Raw genomic sequence first — 18,632 nt, forward strand, 5'->3', positions numbered from 1 at the left:
TTTACTTGCTGTAAACTGGTTATCTGCACTGATAAAAACTACAGCTGTACAGACAAAAATTAGTTCTGTCCTGGCAAGCAAAGGAGCTGCTGCATACCTTTTGTGCCCTACAATTAGCAATGTGTTGCTCTGTCTTACATCTGCTTACATATTTCTATCAGGAATATGCTTGGTGCTTTCAGTGTTTGCAGAAATGGCAAAGGAGCAGACAAATAGGAAAAACAAGGGAAGAGAAAAAATTAGGAGTAGCAAGCCTCTGAAATGGTTTTCCTCTGGAAATTTTTCAGACTGGTGAGCTGCCTGTGGCAAGACTGCATTGCTCTGTGGTGCCTGCCAGTTTGCATGTACAATGAACTGCACGGCATTTCTTCCAGGATTCCTAGTTCTGCCTTCTGCCTTCTCCAGCTTAGTGGTCCTGAGATGGGCCACTTGTATCTCTGCCACTGGTATCCATCATGGACAAACCATTACCCCAAGGTCTGACAGACCATGGCCTCGCTCCTAGAGCCACTGGACACCCGAAGAGAAAAAGTGCCATGCAGAAGTTATGCATTGTTCATATTTACAGGTAAGTCATGCCCTTCCTTTACTTGTGTTCTGTGGCTCTTCTTGTTGAGCATGAAAATGATGGTCAGTCTCCTCTGTCTGTTGCACAGAGATCTCATGATGGACAGCTGAGGAGAGAGGAAGAAGCACTGGGATTTAGTTGAGTATTAAGTTCAGAAAATGGCTTTGTTAGCTCCTTGTGAGAGTAGCGTTTCTCACTGACATTTTGTCACTTGCTTCCTGTCAGACGAGCTCTGTTGTCTTGGCCTGCAGGTCTGGGGAGCTGTACTTCTTCTTAGAACAAGGCCTGGACTGAGATGCTTTATTAAAATAGCACCTCAATTACTATGAAGAATTTGACTATCCATGACTTCCATCACATCTTTTTTTTTTTTCTCAATTTGTACTGAATGCATGTATTTGCTTCTTCTCATGCATCCTGAATTCAAGTTTTAAAATGGACCTTGCTTAATTTGACCTTATCTAGCTAATTTATCTTGTGCCTGCGTTTCTAAACAATGTTAAATGGAGTACGTTTCCTTGTATCTTCCCAAGTAACTAAGTCTCCTGCAAAATTCAAACCATTAAAAGTGAGTCTGATAGGAGAAGCTCCAAGAAATGAGTGAACTTAATATAAAAATTTATAATCATGTCAATTCCACTTTTTAAACCATTCCTGAAATGTTAGTTTGCTTGAACGGCTGGTCAGAAGCACAAAGGTTAGGTTAAGCTTCCTTCGTTAATGGTTTGGCTCAATGCACCCAGCAGTATAATGTATTTTATCAGTGAGGGAAATGATATTGGTTTAAGAGGTTTCATGTAACAGTCATATCCTGGCCAAATGTAATTTTGAAAACAATCAAGGCCATTATGGCTCACACAGAAAGAAAGATAAAGACAGATAGCTGTATATGGGTTTTTAATAAGTAATTCACCCTGGGTCTTGAAACATCAGATTGCCAAGTAATATTATTAATGTATAAGCATGTTGCTAAAATCATGTATTCTTTCCTATTGGTTGACTATAGATATGTTTCTGATGCAAATGTCATGTAAGTGTATTGAATCCACGCTATGTAAATAGACTATATAGTACATCCATCAAGCAGTTGACTTGATTATTCCACACACTAAAGAGCATTTTCTGACATCAATCTACATTCTGCCTAAATAGAACATTTTTCACCAATGATATTATGCATCATTTACTGTATATTTGATACTAATTGTTTAGCATATCGATCACCTGTCACTCTGGGAGTTTAGTGATCTTTGCAACTTGTCCTGGCAAGTTACAGGCAGTTGGTTGCCCATCGTCTGTGGTAGCAGACTGAGCTTTCCTGGACAGCGCTGAAATCTTGCCCTGGGCAGGCAGCGTGGAGAGGAGTTAAGTGGGGGTAAGGGCCTGCCAAATTGGTACTTGAAAAAATTACACCCTTTTGATTTTCACAGAGATTAGGCTGTGGCAGCACACAAACACACTGCAAAGGTTAACAGATGTCACTTACTCTGTGCCTTTCTGTTTGAAAGCAATATTTCATTGAAGGGTCAGGATGAGGGCTGACCAGCACCCTTTACGTGGATGAACTGTGCCATTTTGTTCTGTGTGCTTAGGACACAGAAGGTCTGTGATCTGTTTCTCTTTCACAAGTGGTTAAAAGGGGGGATATCCAGGGTCTGAAGAGTCTTTTCTGCATGCAGAGTCTGCATAGAAGACAGTTACTCATTGAAGGACAAACATATTGATAGCTAAAGGACATGGCTCTAACTATCAGAAAATCTCCAACCACCTGATAAAAAAGGATCTGTTTTAATATAAATATGTTGAACTCTGATCAATTTTAAACATCTACTTCATATATGAAAATGTGGAGATTATTTTAAAATAAGTTTAACTGCAGCTGGAGGGGGGCTGTTAATATTGACTGTTCTGTATTTCTCACAGCACATACGTTATCGAACTCAAAAACTACTGGAAGCAAAGGCTTTATAAATAGGAGAAGAATATATTGATTTAATAATTTCATTCATTCACCAGTTCTTTTACAACATTTTTTACAGCACAGAGTGGGGACTGTCTACTTCCCATAGGCTTTATTCACCAAGCAGGTAATTTCTTTACTGTATTTTGCTTTATAACCCCTCTCTGTTCCAGGCCTTTCCCTTTTCAGGCTGTCATAGCTCCTACCCCCTCCATCTAAATTCTTTGGCTTTACTCCTCTCCGAATCTTTGCTTTAGTTCCAGGAGTGCTGGAATGCCTGTAGGGAGCCTTAGGGGCACTAGGGGCAGTTGGGCATGGAAGGACTGAACTGAGCAGCCCACAGGAAGAGGAGAGGAAGGGGTAGATAGACAGTTTTTTTAGTGGTGAACTTTAAACTATCTGGAAAACAGCATTTCAGGGAAATTAAAATAGGTTAGGATGAGACTCAACACATTCTCAGCCAGGGAAAACATACCTGGGAAGTAGCAGGTGGCAAAAAATTTTGAAAACCTTGAGACAATTCACTCTGACATTTGAAAAACCCAAGCCTGTTGACTCTTTGCTTTGAAATGCATTTCTCAATTCCAAACTGAACTGAAAAAGGGGAAAAGATTATAGAAAGGATTAAAATGATCCCAAACTTGAAGGAAAACTTTGTCTGGAGTTGAGTTGAATGACAACAAGTGAGTGATCTGATTTGAAAAAACCTGTGGTTTTTTTTCAGTTGCAGAACTCAAGTTTGTGTTACGTTCCCAGCTGCACCCATTGAGCCCCTGGTGACATATACAAACCGTACTGAATGTACATACTGGCTGTTTCTTTCTCAGTCTGACCCCCAAACTGTAGTCATCTGTTTCCACTCCTTTCCCACATTTTGCCTTTTTTTTTAGAAGATGAAAGGACTGTGTATTAACTCAAAAACTGGGCCAAAATCACTGATATTAAAAAATATATATATGCAAGAAGTAATATTAACACTGTCTCAGCGGCTTTCCTTTTCTCAAAGGCATGATCCTACACTGCTTCTATGGGGATGTGGTCTTCCTCCTGCTCTGGGAATCTGCAACCTCACAGGTGGAGGTTGTCCATATTTCTCATGAATTCCTGACTCTCAGGTTCCAGACTTCTGCAGAAGGCTTCTCTGAGTCATTCTGGAGTCATCTATAACCCATCATCAAGCAAGTAAAGGAAATTCTCATATTCAGGTACAGGATTGCCTTTGCCATGTATGTTTTGCTTTGAATCTTTTCAGTTGTCATTGTGGAGACCTTCTTCCCAGGGGTTATTTATAAAAGATGCTTTGATTCAGGCAGCGTGTGGGTTGTATGTGTCAGGTAGTGCACACAGTGCGCTCCCCACCGAGGCTCCTTCTTCCTCTCTGCTCTTCCTTCCCATTCTCTGCACAGTGCCTTGGCTTTCCCCTTCATCTCTGCCTCCTGTCTCCCTCCCTCCCACCCACTGCTTCTGTCCTCCAACACTGAAGAAATTTGCTAGATCCACAGCTGTTTTTGGAGGGAGAAAATTGTGTAGCAGCAGCTGTAGCAGCAGGCATAGCAGCGAATTACATGAGGATACAGATTATCTGAGCACTTGTTTCAGAGAGGTACAGCTTATCTCAGATGTAGACTCTGCATAAGCAGTATGGAAATGCCAGCAGCCCAGAATGACGCTGCTGCCTCCGTTCATTTAGGCTCTTCTCTGCCGGCGTAGGCATGGCCCGTGTGGGGAGGTGGGCACAGCGGGGTTGGGGGCTGCAAACAGACAGCTGTCCTACCTGCACCTCTGCTTGACCCCATGCATGGTCATGGCACCTGGAGCAGCCAGTGTAAGCTCCTCAGGGCAGGAAATGTTTCCCTTACTTACCCATGAAGCATCATGCAGAGCAGCAGTGCTTTATAAATAATAGATGTTTAGAAACACCCAGGAAAAAACCTTCTGTAGAATATACACAGTGAAACCTTACTGAGGCATCCCTGAGACTGCTGGAGCCACAGGCATGGTGAGCAAAGCCGTCATGTCCCCCTGTTCATCTCTCTAGCAGCCATCACTCTCTGCTTTACATAGCTGTTTACTTTGCCAGGCATCTTATGCCACAGCATTAAGACACAACAGGGTGTGCTTTACTGGGACATTAATAATACATCGGGTGCATTGTGAGCCATGACTGCAAAGGCTGAGTGACTTCAGTAGCCCAAGAAATGTATTAATGCTCCAGTAAACCACATCCGAGAGTGGTAATTCAAGTTTTATTTTGTCGTTTTGTTAATGACGCAACTGACACGATATTATATGTGACTCTGTCTAATGGCACACGGGCAGTGAGGGGACAGCAAGCCACAGGCAGTGCCAGGCACATCAGCTTCTGTCCCCTGCATGCAGGGAGGGCAGCTCTAGTCAGGGAATTCTAACCAGCTGCATATGCTTTGGAGAAATAGCACAGCAGTAGTAGAAATAGCCCATGCAAACCTGTCTAACACATACAGCGAGGCTGGTAATGTTATGAAGGGCACATACACTACCTGAAATGGGAAGATGGATCTTTTGCACGTGCCTAATGCTGTAACTAATCATATCCTTTAGTAGAAAAGCTGGGATACTTGTTAGTCAGAGAAATGATGAAAGATAGGAAGAAGAAGAAAGAAAATGATATCCTAAAGAATGTGAACAATAAGGAAAGACAGACACCAGTTTATAGAAGCATCTCACCTCATTAAGCATCTTAATTCCCTTTTATTGTCCATACTGCATTGAAGCCTACAAAGATGTATGCATGATTTATAAGTAGTGCTGTGCATCAGCTGAGCAGTTTTATATAGGGCTCTGAAAGGCTGAGGCACATGTGACGCTTGGGTTTGGGTGGGTGTTTCTGCAGTGTAAGAATCTTGCCTGATTTCATTCATGGTGTCACTTGGCTCTGCCATGCTTGCATGCTATTATTCTGATAAATAAAATAACCTCTATACCAAATGAAGCCAGGTAAGTATGAGCCCACTTTACTCTTATATGATTTTAAAATTAATTCATACCTGGATATACCTACATTTCACTAAAGTCCACTAAAGAAGTCATTGATGTTTATTTGGAGCCAAGAAAGCTTTATAGATAATTTTATAGTGGTTGAATATATTTGTTCTCTTTAGCATATTTTAGGTTTTCTTATGCTCTTGACTGTTTAGCTGTACAGTCATAAAGAAAATGTAAAACAACAATGAAAAATGCTGGTGTTCAGATCCCAAGATAAATCCAATAACTGCTGTGACAGGATTGATTACAACAGAATCAGCAAAACCTCTAGACCCTCTTTAACGTGGTTTGAGACATAAAGAAGATCATGAAAGATGCTATTTGGCAGTAGTAGGATCTATGTCCAGAGCTAAAAGCAAATGGCTCTGAATTTTTGGGGCTTTTTGTTGTTGAAAGGTTTTTCCTCTGCAAAATAAGGTTTTGGTTAAAATTGACATATTCATGAAATTACATTAATTTTGATGACATTTTCTTCCAAAAAAATGAATACTTTTCAAATGACCCTTTGGAAAATTCTATTTGGGAAAATTAGATAAAATCAAAAACTAAAAGCACTTTTGGAATTAAATTATTCATGTGTATTTATTGTTTCAGTGTCATTTTATGCTATGTCACTAGTGTTACTATTTTCTGTGCTCATTTTACAGAGCCTAGTCCTCTTTACCTTCTCTTTCTTCACCTTTCTGCATCTTTGGGTAATTTCATCTGCAAACACACGATCAGCTGCTGTCCCTGCACGACTAACTTGCAGATCTACCTGTGTGCTCCTGACCTGTCTTCTCTGTCCAGCCTCATCTCTGGGCTTGTTTCCCTGTCATTTCATGTAGAAGACAGTCTGTCAACTCAAGCCCAATGTGGAAGAGACAGAACTTTTAATCTTCCCCAGTTCATGTCTTCCCTGCTAGTCCCCTCTTTGATCACAGCGGACAACCTCACCGCCCTGCTTGTCACTCAGGCCCGTAATTTGTGTGTCATCTTTGACTCAGACCCTTTCTCAGGTCCTCACATCCAGGATACAGCATAATCCCGCTGACTGCTCCTTCTTAGCATCACTAAGATGTTGCCTTTCCTGTCCATCCCCGTGGCTGAGGCCCTTGTCTAGCATCTTCTATGTCTCAATTAGTGCAACATATTTTTTATCCAGCCTTGACAAATGAAATATAGGCCTTTTGGTGCCCACTTAAAATGACACTGTAAGTACTATTTTCTTAAGCCATCAATCTCCCATTTTTATGTCCATCCCTCTTCCCTCTCCTCTTTCAGCATTGCACCAAAAGTTACCTATTTGTCCTCATTTTCATGCTCTATCACAGTTTGGTTCCAGTTATCTACAGCTGCTTAGTACTGCCAGCTGGGGTAACCCTGATGCCAGCTCCATTTGCCCTTGTGCTGGGGGCCCAGATTTGCATCCCCAGCTCCTCCCACTTTTGAGGGGACCATCCTGCAAGCAGCCACCTTTCATCCTCCTCCCCATCCCACAGTGAAAGGCCCTGTGCCCGCTTTTCCTAACTAGGGCTGAGCTCTTCATTTCCTGCCTGTCCTGTTGCTCACCTATCATCCTACCTTCCCTTGTGTACAACACCATTTATTTTCTGTGCCCCACGTTTGTATCTTGCCTTATGTTGTAAGCCTTTAGTAGCATGTACCATCTTTCTATTTTGCCTAATAGTTTGAGGCTCAGCCCACAATCAGGTCTCATGGGGTAGAAGTCCATTATACTCATACACACACACACATACACATTATGATAATATAAGCCGTTATTCTTCATTAATATTATTAGTGTGAGAATATGGCAAGGTATTTATCAACCCAGGCCCTTTTATTACTTATTTAATATTCTACTGTTATCCTCAACTTTTATATTATTATTTTTATTTGAATAATTAGCTTTGATAGCTATTAAGCAAATATTTGAAGCCTCTTATTCTCTAGATCAAAGCATCTCCCACTTCTGTTATAATGAAACACTTGGATTCTTGGACAGGCTGAACAGAAAACTTAGGTAAGAGTCAAAGTGTTTCATTACAAACAATGAAGAGATGCTTTGATCTAGAGAATAGGATTTTAACTATTAATTTTTCATCTTTAGGATAAGATCCAGCACAATAAAATACATTGTAAATATAAAGTGAGATCACAGGAAAGTTCAGCTATTATATTGCATAATTTGTAGAATACGTTGGGGAAACTTACTCATCACATGAGGTGTGTCAGAAGCCTCCCTGCCCCCCCCTCAGATGCTGTGAGTTTCACTATTCAGTACCAAACTCTCTAACAAAACTTGAATTTAAAGCTGAGGGGACACTGATAGGAGCTTCCTATGATGGAAAGGTCCAGCCAGGCCAATGCTACAGTTGGTGGTGGTCCTGCTGTGCAAAGGGTGATTACAGGGGGTTTCTGTGGATCCAGCTAGTGCAATCCATAGCTGCTGCTAGCATGACACTAGAGCCTCTTTGTGAAATCTCAGGTTTGCACTGTTATAGTTGGGTTTTTTTAATTCTTTCTATTCTGGCACATTTTGATACCTGACGATGCTGTCATTTACAGTGGGTGTGAAATAGCTGCCTTTCCCATGAACCGTTGTTCAGGTTCTGGGTTTGGACCAACTCTTGCAAGTATATCATTTACACTTCCACCTAAAATACACCATTTTGCCATTTTACTTTGCTAACAGAATGCACTTTAGTGTGGATATTTTGCAATGTCACCAGAAAGTGGGAGGAGAAAAATGTTGAGGACTGCCAACAAAAAAAAAGGAAAAAAAAATACTCTGAAAGACATATTCACTGTACACACATGGAAGAGCTCTCTTCCTGCAGAGATTTCCCCTAAGCCATGGCAAAGGTGACCACTTCTTAGAGAGTCCTCTCTGTTCCTGCTGAGAAATCCATAGCTATTGCCTCTTTCAGGGAGTGTGAGGTCCATGGAGGTGCTAAAAAACTCCCAAAGATCCTTTTGGGAACCAAGAGATGATGGATTAATATATTTCATAACAATCTCCATGGAGACCAAAACCAGGCTGGCATCCTCCAGACTGATGGTGATAGCAAACCCTGTTGGCAATGTGGATTAGTGGGTGCTCCTCTCGGAGTCAGAGGCTACCCTGGATGATGTTGTTTATCTCAAGTGTAAATCAGATGTGACTCAGCGGCAGACGCTGCGCAGCCAAACATGCAGAAAAGTCGCGTCAGCGTTGAATCAAAGCCTGAAACACAGATCATTATTCAAAAAGAGTTATGAGAATGCCATGAGTTTCAAGAAGATGATCAGCACTGCTGAAGAAGCAAAAGCCAAGAATTAGAGATATACTGATAGGAAGCTCTTTGAATTTATTAACTGTTTTGTTTGGACTTATTAAAAAGGAATGACACCCATCAAAGTATATCACAGGAATGAGCTATCTACCAGCCCCAGGGCTGTGGCTGAAGGGGAGCTCCATGATAAGGTGAGGGCTATCTATTGCTCTCCAATGACAAGGCACTCCGTTTAAAAAAAGATGATTTTGCTTTATAGATTGCTTATTCAATTCAAGAGTTTTCTCAAGCAAATGGCCCAATTCTCATGAAATACATATATTTGGGCATCGGTCTGAGACACTTCTGGTGTTTTTATGACAATTCAAAGCACTCCCGTAGCTGTGTTATTTAAGGATGATGTGCACTGACACATCAGCTGGCCACTGGCCTAGTGTGATGGGGGGGGCAGGAGCCAGCCCTGCCAGGGCAGCAGGTCTTCCTGCCTCCTGAGGGGCATTTACTGTGCAGAACTTGGCAGCCCCCAAAACATTGGCATTGCTGTGGACGGACACATTGTATCACGGAGAAGTGATAGTACTTTGATCATTCCTTTTTGCTGTCTTTTCACAGTGGTATTTCAGGTTGCTGAACTGCAGGCTGTGCCCTGTGTCTGTATTTACTGAAGCATTTCTGTATTTACCGGTGTGCTTCAGGTGCTGTAGGAAACAGACACGCTCCCTCTCCTCCCCATCTTTGCACTAGCCTCCTCATGCACAGCTTGCAAGCTTTGCATAAGCAAGAGCCACAGCTGAAGCAGCTTGGGGCTGCCCCCACCAGCAGGAGTGTCCCATCCCTTTCTGTTCCCTCTTGCTGTCTCTCATCTCTTTCAGTGTTTAGTCACTTTTTGGTGTCAGCAGCTTTCTCTCAGTGCAGAAGTGAGCTGGGTACTTGGAGGTTTGATTCACTCACTGTACATACACACTCCCGGGTCCTTTCAGAGAGGTGTTTCTAATCCCCTTTCCATGAGGGTGTGTTTGCCCCACTGCTGCCCACCGTGCCCCCTGGCACCTCGCTGCCTCTGGGCTTTTCTGCTGTGTGTCTTAATAAGCGAGTACAAGTCACAAGGTAAGATAAATCTCTTCATCTTCTTTTGTTACATCTGTAATAGCCTTTGAGTCGTGTCAAAACAACTCTGGGCTCACTTATCTGCATTCAGGAAATTCTTCTTTACCAATGTACGCTTTAGACTGTGTAAAAATGAGGCAATTTCTTTTAAATGGTAACTGTCAGTGAGAACTTTGAGACACAAAAGATGCAATCCTGCTTCATGGAGGGTCAAAGAGCATAGCTTGATAGGTTCTGAAATACTTTTGCAGCTGGAGTTCCAAAATATACCTGAGCTATTTACCGTGCCCCTTCAACTAATTGTTTCTATTCAGATCATTTTCCTTTTCAGTTTAAAAGTAGTGATATGTTGAACCTCACCAGGATAACTGAGATTCAGCTGGCTACCTTTCTTTCTTGAAAATAATCATTCACTCTGCCTATGATATGGCAATGGGAGAATGTCAGATCAGACATCCTGTTTCACACTGTTTTCCACCACTGCCCCATGGGGATGCTTGGTCCTTTGTGCATATACTTTTTTTTTTTCATTTGGGTAAGCTTCGTTGCGTCTTATTATTATTGAAAGTTAGAGAAGAGATTAAAGACTGATTACAAGGATATGGTGTGCCATGGGAAAAGCCTAGTTATATAAAAGCTTTGTTTAGAGTCAACTGCTCCATGTTCTGAAAAAGCTACTGCAGACAGCCCTGTTGTTTTTATTGATCTTATAGATTCAGTACTGGGGCATTTAGATTTTGGCTTTGCTTTGGATACTGGCATATTTTATCTGAATTTGCTCAAAATTCAACAGATTAAAGTGATCTGACAGCTTTTTGAATGTTGGCCTAGAAAAAGAAATAGCAGTTTCTCATATAAGGTGAGACAGCTGTCTCCAGAGGAAGAGTTATCACTCCACATTGTCACCAGATTTCCCAATGCCCAGAAACTCTGGTCAGGTAGAAAGTCTCTGCCAGGGCAGCCTGGCAGGTAGCATTGGGTCCAGCATCCTGCTCTGCAGGCACTTCTCTTCCTGCTGGCACGGTGCTTCCCTCTGGGGCTTGGATCAGTTCAGATCAAGCACATCCTGAAGATCAGCTGGGAATCCAATCCCCAACTCCCTATGCCATGTACCTCACTTTCCAAATCTTTACTGCAGTGGCATTTTCTGTATTTTAAACTGAAATGTTTCAAAACTGTGATATTCCCAAGGATATAGAATAGTGTTGTAGTTGCTATTATATATTAAAAGGTTAAGAAGCCCATGAAAACATATAGCTATGTGGAAATTAATGATGCTTATCTCTTGTAAACTACTGCTGTGTATGTACCTATTCACTCATAATGTTTTAAAATATACATAGCAGAGTGCAGATAGTGATAACACATTTGATTTTATCTGCTACAAATATATATATATATTTGTGTGTCAGATAAATAACTTCTCTTTCTACTCTCTGCATTGATAGAATCCATAGAGGATTTAATCCGTCTGAGTGTGCTTCTCCATGTTATTCATCTCAACTGTGCACTCAGAAAATTCAAATATTTAAATTGGTTGAAAGTCAGAATATTAATAGCTGTTCTTAGAAATTCAGTAACAGTTACATTTTCCCAGTTGATGGATACTGTCACAAATGGCTACCGCAGGAGTGTAGGTAGTCAATTACTCTGTAACATTTAGGATCTTAGCCCAAATATATGAAGACTTTCCTAGTGTATGTAAAGAGAAACACTGGAGCACTCTCAGATCCTGATTGCTGTAGGAGTGTTACCAATCCTAGCTGATAAACCTTGGAGCAGCTGTTGACAAGCAGTGTTGTGTATCACCTAGGTGCTAGGTCTGGGAGAGTTCAGGTTACCCCCTCCGGAGGACACAGGATTTGGGGTAGATGAACGTTGTTTAGTCTTAAAATATCAGTCCTGATATTTTAAGAATGAGAGGACTGCCAAGGAGAAATACAGTTTCTCTCCAAAGGTGCAGGGTTTTAATTAGAAAGACAGAAAAATAAGCATAAAATTTGCAAAGAGAATTCAGCAGGCAAGGAAACAAGCCGTGTGCAATGTTACACTGCAGCTAGCCAGCTACTCTTACTGCAAAGACAGAACACGTGCTTCATTTAAAACCTGTTTTTAAATACACCCCTAATTATGAAATCATTACCCAAGACCTGCATGATAAGGAAAAAAGAATTATTATATTAACCTGGGGTCCTCAGTGCACTCAGAGGCATCACAAAGCAGCTCTCCTGCAGTCAAAGCCTGCGCACTCCCTCTTTTCTCTCATCCAGTGAGTCACTTCTTCCTTTTAATCTCCTATTAAAATCCTTTCTATCCTCTTCAGTTTATGACTCTGTTGCTGCAAGGTGGTTTGTGGCACTCGGTATGGCTAATCCTTGGGATCGCATCGTATTGAGAACAGAATAATTGAAAACAGCTTGAAGCAGTTGTAGTTAGGCACACAAATCAATGACAGATAATCATTTAAGCACAAACTGAAACAGACATTTACATGGAAAATAATCATGGCCTTGGAGTTACACCCTGTTCTTGCCATGCAAAATCTTTCATGGATTTGGCAGAGTACCCATTGGATGCTAAATCCCTTTGCCAGTGTGCCCCCTCCCTTGAGAGAGCCCTGGCAAATTCCTGCTGGAAACCTGAGCTCAGCTGTAAATAGGTTTGTGTGAAAGGCTATCCACCTTTGGGTGAAATAAAACTGACCTGCCCCCCAGGCAGTGTGAGAGTCATGGTCTGAGATGAGCAGTCTGGAGCACTACAAAGCCACAAAGCAGAGGAGTGCATGGGCCTGCATCTCCCCTTTTGGAGTTCTGCTCCATCCCGAGGCCCCACCAAGGGAGGGGTCATGCTCAGGTGCACTGTTCTGTGTATGGAAGTGCAATGATAATGAAGAAAAACTCCTACAGTGGAATGTTTCCTGGCTTGGTAGTGCAGATGGAAGCACATATTTCCCTGTCATTTTCCAGTGACAATCATATTCGTACCAGCTGGTTGAAATGTTTTAATAAATGATTACCTGATGAGAACACTTTCTCATGGCTATGGTGCTGGGGTTTGCTCATTTTTGCCGCATCCAAATAACTATTCAAATTAAAAAGCAGGGAAAAAAAAATACCATTTAAGTTCTTTCTTAGAATCTTTAGAAAGGCACTTGGAAACTTAAGTCCCAGCTCACCTAAAGAGCTCTAATTTGAAGAAAATATGTTGGGGATGTCCTCTGCTGTCTGTTGTTTGTCCTGGGGGGCGGGAAGAGCTGGGCCTTCATCCCTGTCTGGGGGTCCATTCTATAGCCAGATGAATGAGTGAGCACTGTTATGTGTGTGGCTCCCATAGCTCTGAATTTCTCTGGGTGAATTTCTCTACAGAGATGAAGTAAATCCAGAGTGAATGCTCCCCTCTGCTTCTGTGTGAGGCTGGAAGTTCCAGCTGGCCCAGCAGCCCCCAGCTCCTTCATTGCTCTCCTGGCTGCAAGTGCCTCTGCCAGGAGCTGGCTGCTCTGCTGCTGATATGATGCACACACAGAAACCAGCCCAAAAGGGCTGGTCTAGAAAGTTCTTATTATTCACATCTGCTTATAAGTAGGCAAGTGGGGGTTTTATCCTATTATTTAACCTTTTGCTTTGCAAACATCAACACCTGCACCAGAGAAGTTTCAAAAGTTTAGTTGTCAATTTTTCTTCCACTTTACAGGACTCTGGTGAAAGGGTATTATTTATCAAACTAAGCGTGTATTATAATCTTTGCAAAATGGTAAAGATCAAAGACTACCTTGCATCAAGCAGAATTACAGTGCCATAACATTTTTTCTTGTTACAGCTGATATCAATCACGGCATGACAGCAAGCCACAGAGAAGGTTTTTCAGTCGGTATCGCTGACACACTACAACATCTGAAATACAGCAGCCAGCTAGCATGTGCTCTGGGTGTGAAAGGGAGAGACCAGCAGCATAAGTGAGTGCCTTCGGTATTGGTGCCATTAAGTATGGCCATTTGACAGCAAAATGCATGCACACGACTTTAATTCTGCCTGTGGCTGGTGCATCCTCATAAGGGAAGAGATAAAAGCCTCCATGAGAGGAGAGGGCTTGATTTCAAGTGACAGTGGTGACATTTTCAGCAATGACCCCCGAGTGTGGCAGAGTCTGCTGTACGATACTCCTGCCCCAAAGGCATGTGCAACATCCTCCTCTCTCTGGGAAGAGGTGGGAATTTGGATGAGTGGCCAGGGCTGCCCAGCACTGGGTGGTGAGGCACCGACCCAGCGGAGCCCTGAGCAGTGTCTGGTTCTGGGCACGGTGCCACTGCCAGCATGAGTGCCTGCAGCTTTCCTGCACTAGCCGTGAGCCAGTTACTTTCTTCCCACAACTCGCAGTCATATCTTAGTTTAGTTTAGGCATGAGAGTCTTTTCACCGTGGCCAAAGACAGCCCAAGGAAAGGAATGAGATTTCTCTTGCTCCTCCCCAGGAACCCTGTCAGGCTGGCAAGTTTTACAGTTCCAGCATTTGAAGGACTGTATGCGTTGTGTCCCCCAGGCTTATCTCCCAGAGCATCTGGTGGAGAACAGAAAGAAGAGGGGAATTATATGAGATCTGTTTGCATACATATCCCTTCCATCTCGCCTCTTCACAACAAGAGCCAGCCCCATGTATTTCTCCTTGCAATACACACAAGTCCACAGCAGCATCTTTCCATGCTGTGCTCACAGGCTGTGCTTCTGCCAAGTGCCACCTGAGCCCCCAGCCCACGGAGGCCCCCCCAGGCCCTGCATCAGAAGCCTGCAGCAGTGGGACACACTGAGGTGCATCCTGCTGTGAGCCAGCACCAGCAGGAGCAGCAGGGACCAGCCTGTGGAGCCGGCACACCGCTGCACGCAGGTGGGAGCCAGGAGCTCCAGGCAGAGGGAGGCTGTAGTTGTATCGAGCAGTATTGATTCTGGCAGTGACTGGAGCACTTTGGTATCTGTATCAGGGTTATATTAACATTATAATTTCATAAAATGTAACTTTTCTGCAAATGGTCTTGCAACTGTTTCTCAGGCACTTCAATCTCTTTGCAATTTCAACATTGCAAAGAGAAGAAGAAACAAAGCAAATTCTGTTGGGAAAGTATAAGGTTCAACAAATTTAAACCTCTTGCATTTTCAGGATTCTTCTGCTATTTGAATAGAAAACTGCATGGTTTTAAACAAAGTGCTCATCTTCAATTTTTCAGTCTCCTTTTCCTTCACTGCTGAGAACCACACAATGTACTTCCCTGCCTGTTACTAAAAGGCTTCTAAAAATTTGAAGAATTATTTGAAAAAGGGCATTCCTATTCCTTATGCATAAAACATGCATGCATATTCATATAAAACATTTAGAAAAATTTGTACCAGTTATAATTAGCATGTTTTGTGCATCTATTTTCTTTGCTATTAAATAACAAATTTGTGGTAACCATAGTAACTGGAACATCACATGATACTGGTGCTATTTTGGGGATAACATAAGTACCTTTCTTAAAGAAGCATTCTCACCTCTAAGCTATGAATTTTAATAATTTTCATGATAAAGTATTTGTTGAATAGATTGTATTCATCCCTCACTCTAATGTTGATTTAACGTGGAATGCACCACCTTGTATTGCAGTGCCTATGACCACTTAAAAGCTGTGATGAGTCCTCTTGTTTTGCAAAAAGGCGAGTGACTTAAGAAAGGCAATAGAGAAGCTGCGTGCATTGAGGGGAAAAGTACAATAAAATGAAGGATTTCTCTTATTGTTTCTGGAGAAGGAGCTCACGTTGGTCGTGTGCCTCTTCATGCTTGAATGGAGGAAAGCAGAAGGAAGGAGGTGCTTTAATCCTGGATTGGTATAGCTCCTACTGGAATAAGCCAGAGGTGTTGCATAATCTCTACTGGACAATGGGAGAGGTCCTAAGGAAGTTCACTTAGGAAGAGACCATTTGGGCCATCAAAGCCAGTTCCCTCCTGCTGCAGTCAAGTGTGTTTTTCTACTGAATATGTGCCCTACACCACATCTCAGAGCCTTACAGCTAATGAGATAAAGACCAAGAGATCAAATGCCACAACAGTAACGAGCCATTAAAAGAGATTAGATGGCAACAAGGTCGGTATCCACATGCTAGGGTAGGGATTCTCTTAAATAAAATTTGCTGAAGTGTCATGTTACAGATAAGAGCAAAATGCCTGAAGAATCCCTACCAATGTCGTGATGAATTGAAAAATGGAAAAACATGGAAGAAATTCCCTTCAGTCTCTGAAATTGGTAATTCAGTTAATTGTGAGAATGCAGGTAAGATGAACCAAACAGGCACCGATGAGAAATGAATACTATTAAAAATATGCTGCCCACACTGATGTTCTAATGAAAAATTCTGGTTGACATGATTAATTGTTTTATCACAAAAGTGTCTGTAGAGATGAAACCCACCCTGAGCTGTCAGGATGGTGTTATCCATCTCCCAGAGCAGAGGTAATGAGGGGTCATTCACCCTGGGTGGCTCAGGCCAGTGATTTGGGTTAATACACACACCAAAGAGGCCATTAGGCTGGGGAAATACTTTGCCTGAGTCTGCCTGCCAGGGCGGAGTTTGGAGCAAAGGAATTTTACCAGAAGGTGAAGAAAGGTGCTGGGGTTGAAGAGTGGAGCCACGAATTGGAACTGTAAGGAGATGCAGGAGTACATACAAAAAATGGGGGGTTGCAGGGCCTGCCAGGGCTGTGATGGAACAGGGCCCCAGTGCCCAGGAGAGCATCTGGGGCTGCAGGATGGAGCCTCTGGTGTAGCTCACCAAACTGCAGGCTAGCTTGGGGCAAGTTGCAAGGAGTAAAAGTTAATGAGAATTTAGAGTTTATAAGCTCACCTGGGCCAAATCTTGCAAATCTTTGCCAGACTGGAGGTACTAGCCTGTGTAAAGATTCACAAAGTAATGCTTTACTTCTCACTCCACTCTGTTCTGCCTGCCTTCAGTTTTTCTCCATTCAGGTGTATCATTGGAAATTTTTTTAAAGTTTCATCCTTACTTACTACTGACTACTGTTTTATCACAAGATTTGTAAAAGAAAGTTTGAGTCTTCTTTATTTTAAAAAATAGGGCTTTTTTTTCATGAATAATTACAAATGGTCCACTTCAGCCATTTGGAAATTATGGATTTTGTTTCAAAAAGTGCTATAGCAAACAGATTGAAAAAGAAATGAAAGCAAACATTTAGATATCTCAAAAAATGGAGAGTTTTGATTACCCTCCGCTAACCCTTGTTTTCTATCTTAGCTTGTCCCCCCAAGATAAGTAATCCAAGATGGAGCAATACTTTTTCACCCCTCTCTTGCTAAGTCTCTGGGGACCTGCAGTGCTTTTTTGAGCAGGTTGTGCTGTGTAGTGGCTGCCTCAGAGAAGAGGCTTCCTGCTCCTCTCCATGCTCATTCCACGTGTTGTGTTATTGACCCTATGGGACTGGACCTGCTTCGTTCTGTATCGCTGCAGCTCTTGCTGTGCCACGCTATGCTCTGCCCACTGCCTGTCCTCTCCACCAGTGTCTGGGGCATCTTCTCCCTTTGCCTGTGCTCTGGATAGGGACTGGTCCTTGGCTTGGCTAGGGAACTCAGTCTCTCCTCATTCCAGCACTTCCCTCATCTTCCATTCTTGTTTGCTTCCAAATGCCTACTTCTTAAGAAAAAGTCTTGGGAAAAGGTCTAACAAGGCAGCAGTGTGGGGTTTCAGCTGAACACATACGCTCGCAGGAGCCCTGAGGGGTGAAGCAAAAGTAAACCCATTAGAGGCAAAAAGGGAAAGTTGCACAATGTGCTTTTTTTCCTTTTCTTGATCCATTCTGTGAAACAGGAACTTCCCATTCTACTTTCTGTTTGGAGGGGCAGCAACACAAAGAAAAAGATTTGGAAGATGCTGGCAAGTGATAAAATACAAAGACATTCTTTTTCTTATATAGTAAATGAATGGCTTTCTGCCTTGCCTTTTGTTAAAGCTCTTAATCCAGCCTGTAAATAGGCACTTTCCCTTTGGACTGACTGTTTAGATATGAGACTTAGGGCTGATCTGAAGTAATAGGATCAGAAAATAGGAGAGATATATCAAAGAGAATGATACATAGGCTCACACTACTGAACTTTCTCTTGCAGCACTTCTTGTATACTGTATGTAAATGTTCACAAGTACAAAGTGTGCTTCATTTTACTGCAGACCTAAGCTAAGACATGGGCTCTGAGAAGCCTGGCTGTTTGATCCCCGGGGGGCAGCCCACCTGCCTCAGGGCAAAGCACAGATTCTCTGCCATAAAGCAGAACATGAGAGGTAATTTTGTTGCGTGGCCTGGTTTAGGTTTACAAAATGCTGGAAGAACTCTGCATTTAAGGATGCTGGAAGTGGAGATTCATGCTCCCGGATCTCAGAAATGGCAACAGGAAGCCTGACCAAGCAAAAAAGTCAGCAAAACAGGGACTTGGGACTGAGAGAACTCTTAATCAAAAAACAGATTATCTTCAAAGAAAAGCTGTATTTCACATTCATGAAAAAACTTTTTACCCTATTTTTTAAGCTACACAAACTTTTTCAATGAAGCTATAGTGTTTCTGGCTGTTTCTTTGGGGCTGTTCCATGGCTTTCTGTGAGTAAGGCTGTGGCAAGGCATTGTTCTTCTTGGATTTGGAAGCCTTCCAATTCATATTCAGCTGCTGTGGAAAAGATCCTAAAAATTCAC

At 42.4% G+C, this 18,632-nt stretch overlaps 1 long non-coding RNA gene across 1 annotated transcript; it reads left to right on the forward strand.

The window, feature by feature from the left end:
- The first annotated feature begins 304 nt into the window (after nt 1–304).
- On the forward strand, nt 305–13,947 carry LOC138114145 (uncharacterized). The gene is made up of 4 exons (XR_011152503.1): nt 305–568; nt 2,608–2,655; nt 3,644–3,733; nt 13,733–13,947. It is a non-coding gene; the product is annotated as an uncharacterized lncRNA (long non-coding RNA).
- The last annotated feature ends 4,685 nt before the right edge of the window (nt 13,948–18,632 follow it).

This window comes from Aphelocoma coerulescens, chromosome 8 (genome assembly GCF_041296385.1).
Source record: "Aphelocoma coerulescens isolate FSJ_1873_10779 chromosome 8, UR_Acoe_1.0, whole genome shotgun sequence".
In the NCBI taxonomy this organism is placed as follows: Eukaryota; Metazoa; Chordata; class Aves; order Passeriformes; family Corvidae; genus Aphelocoma; species Aphelocoma coerulescens.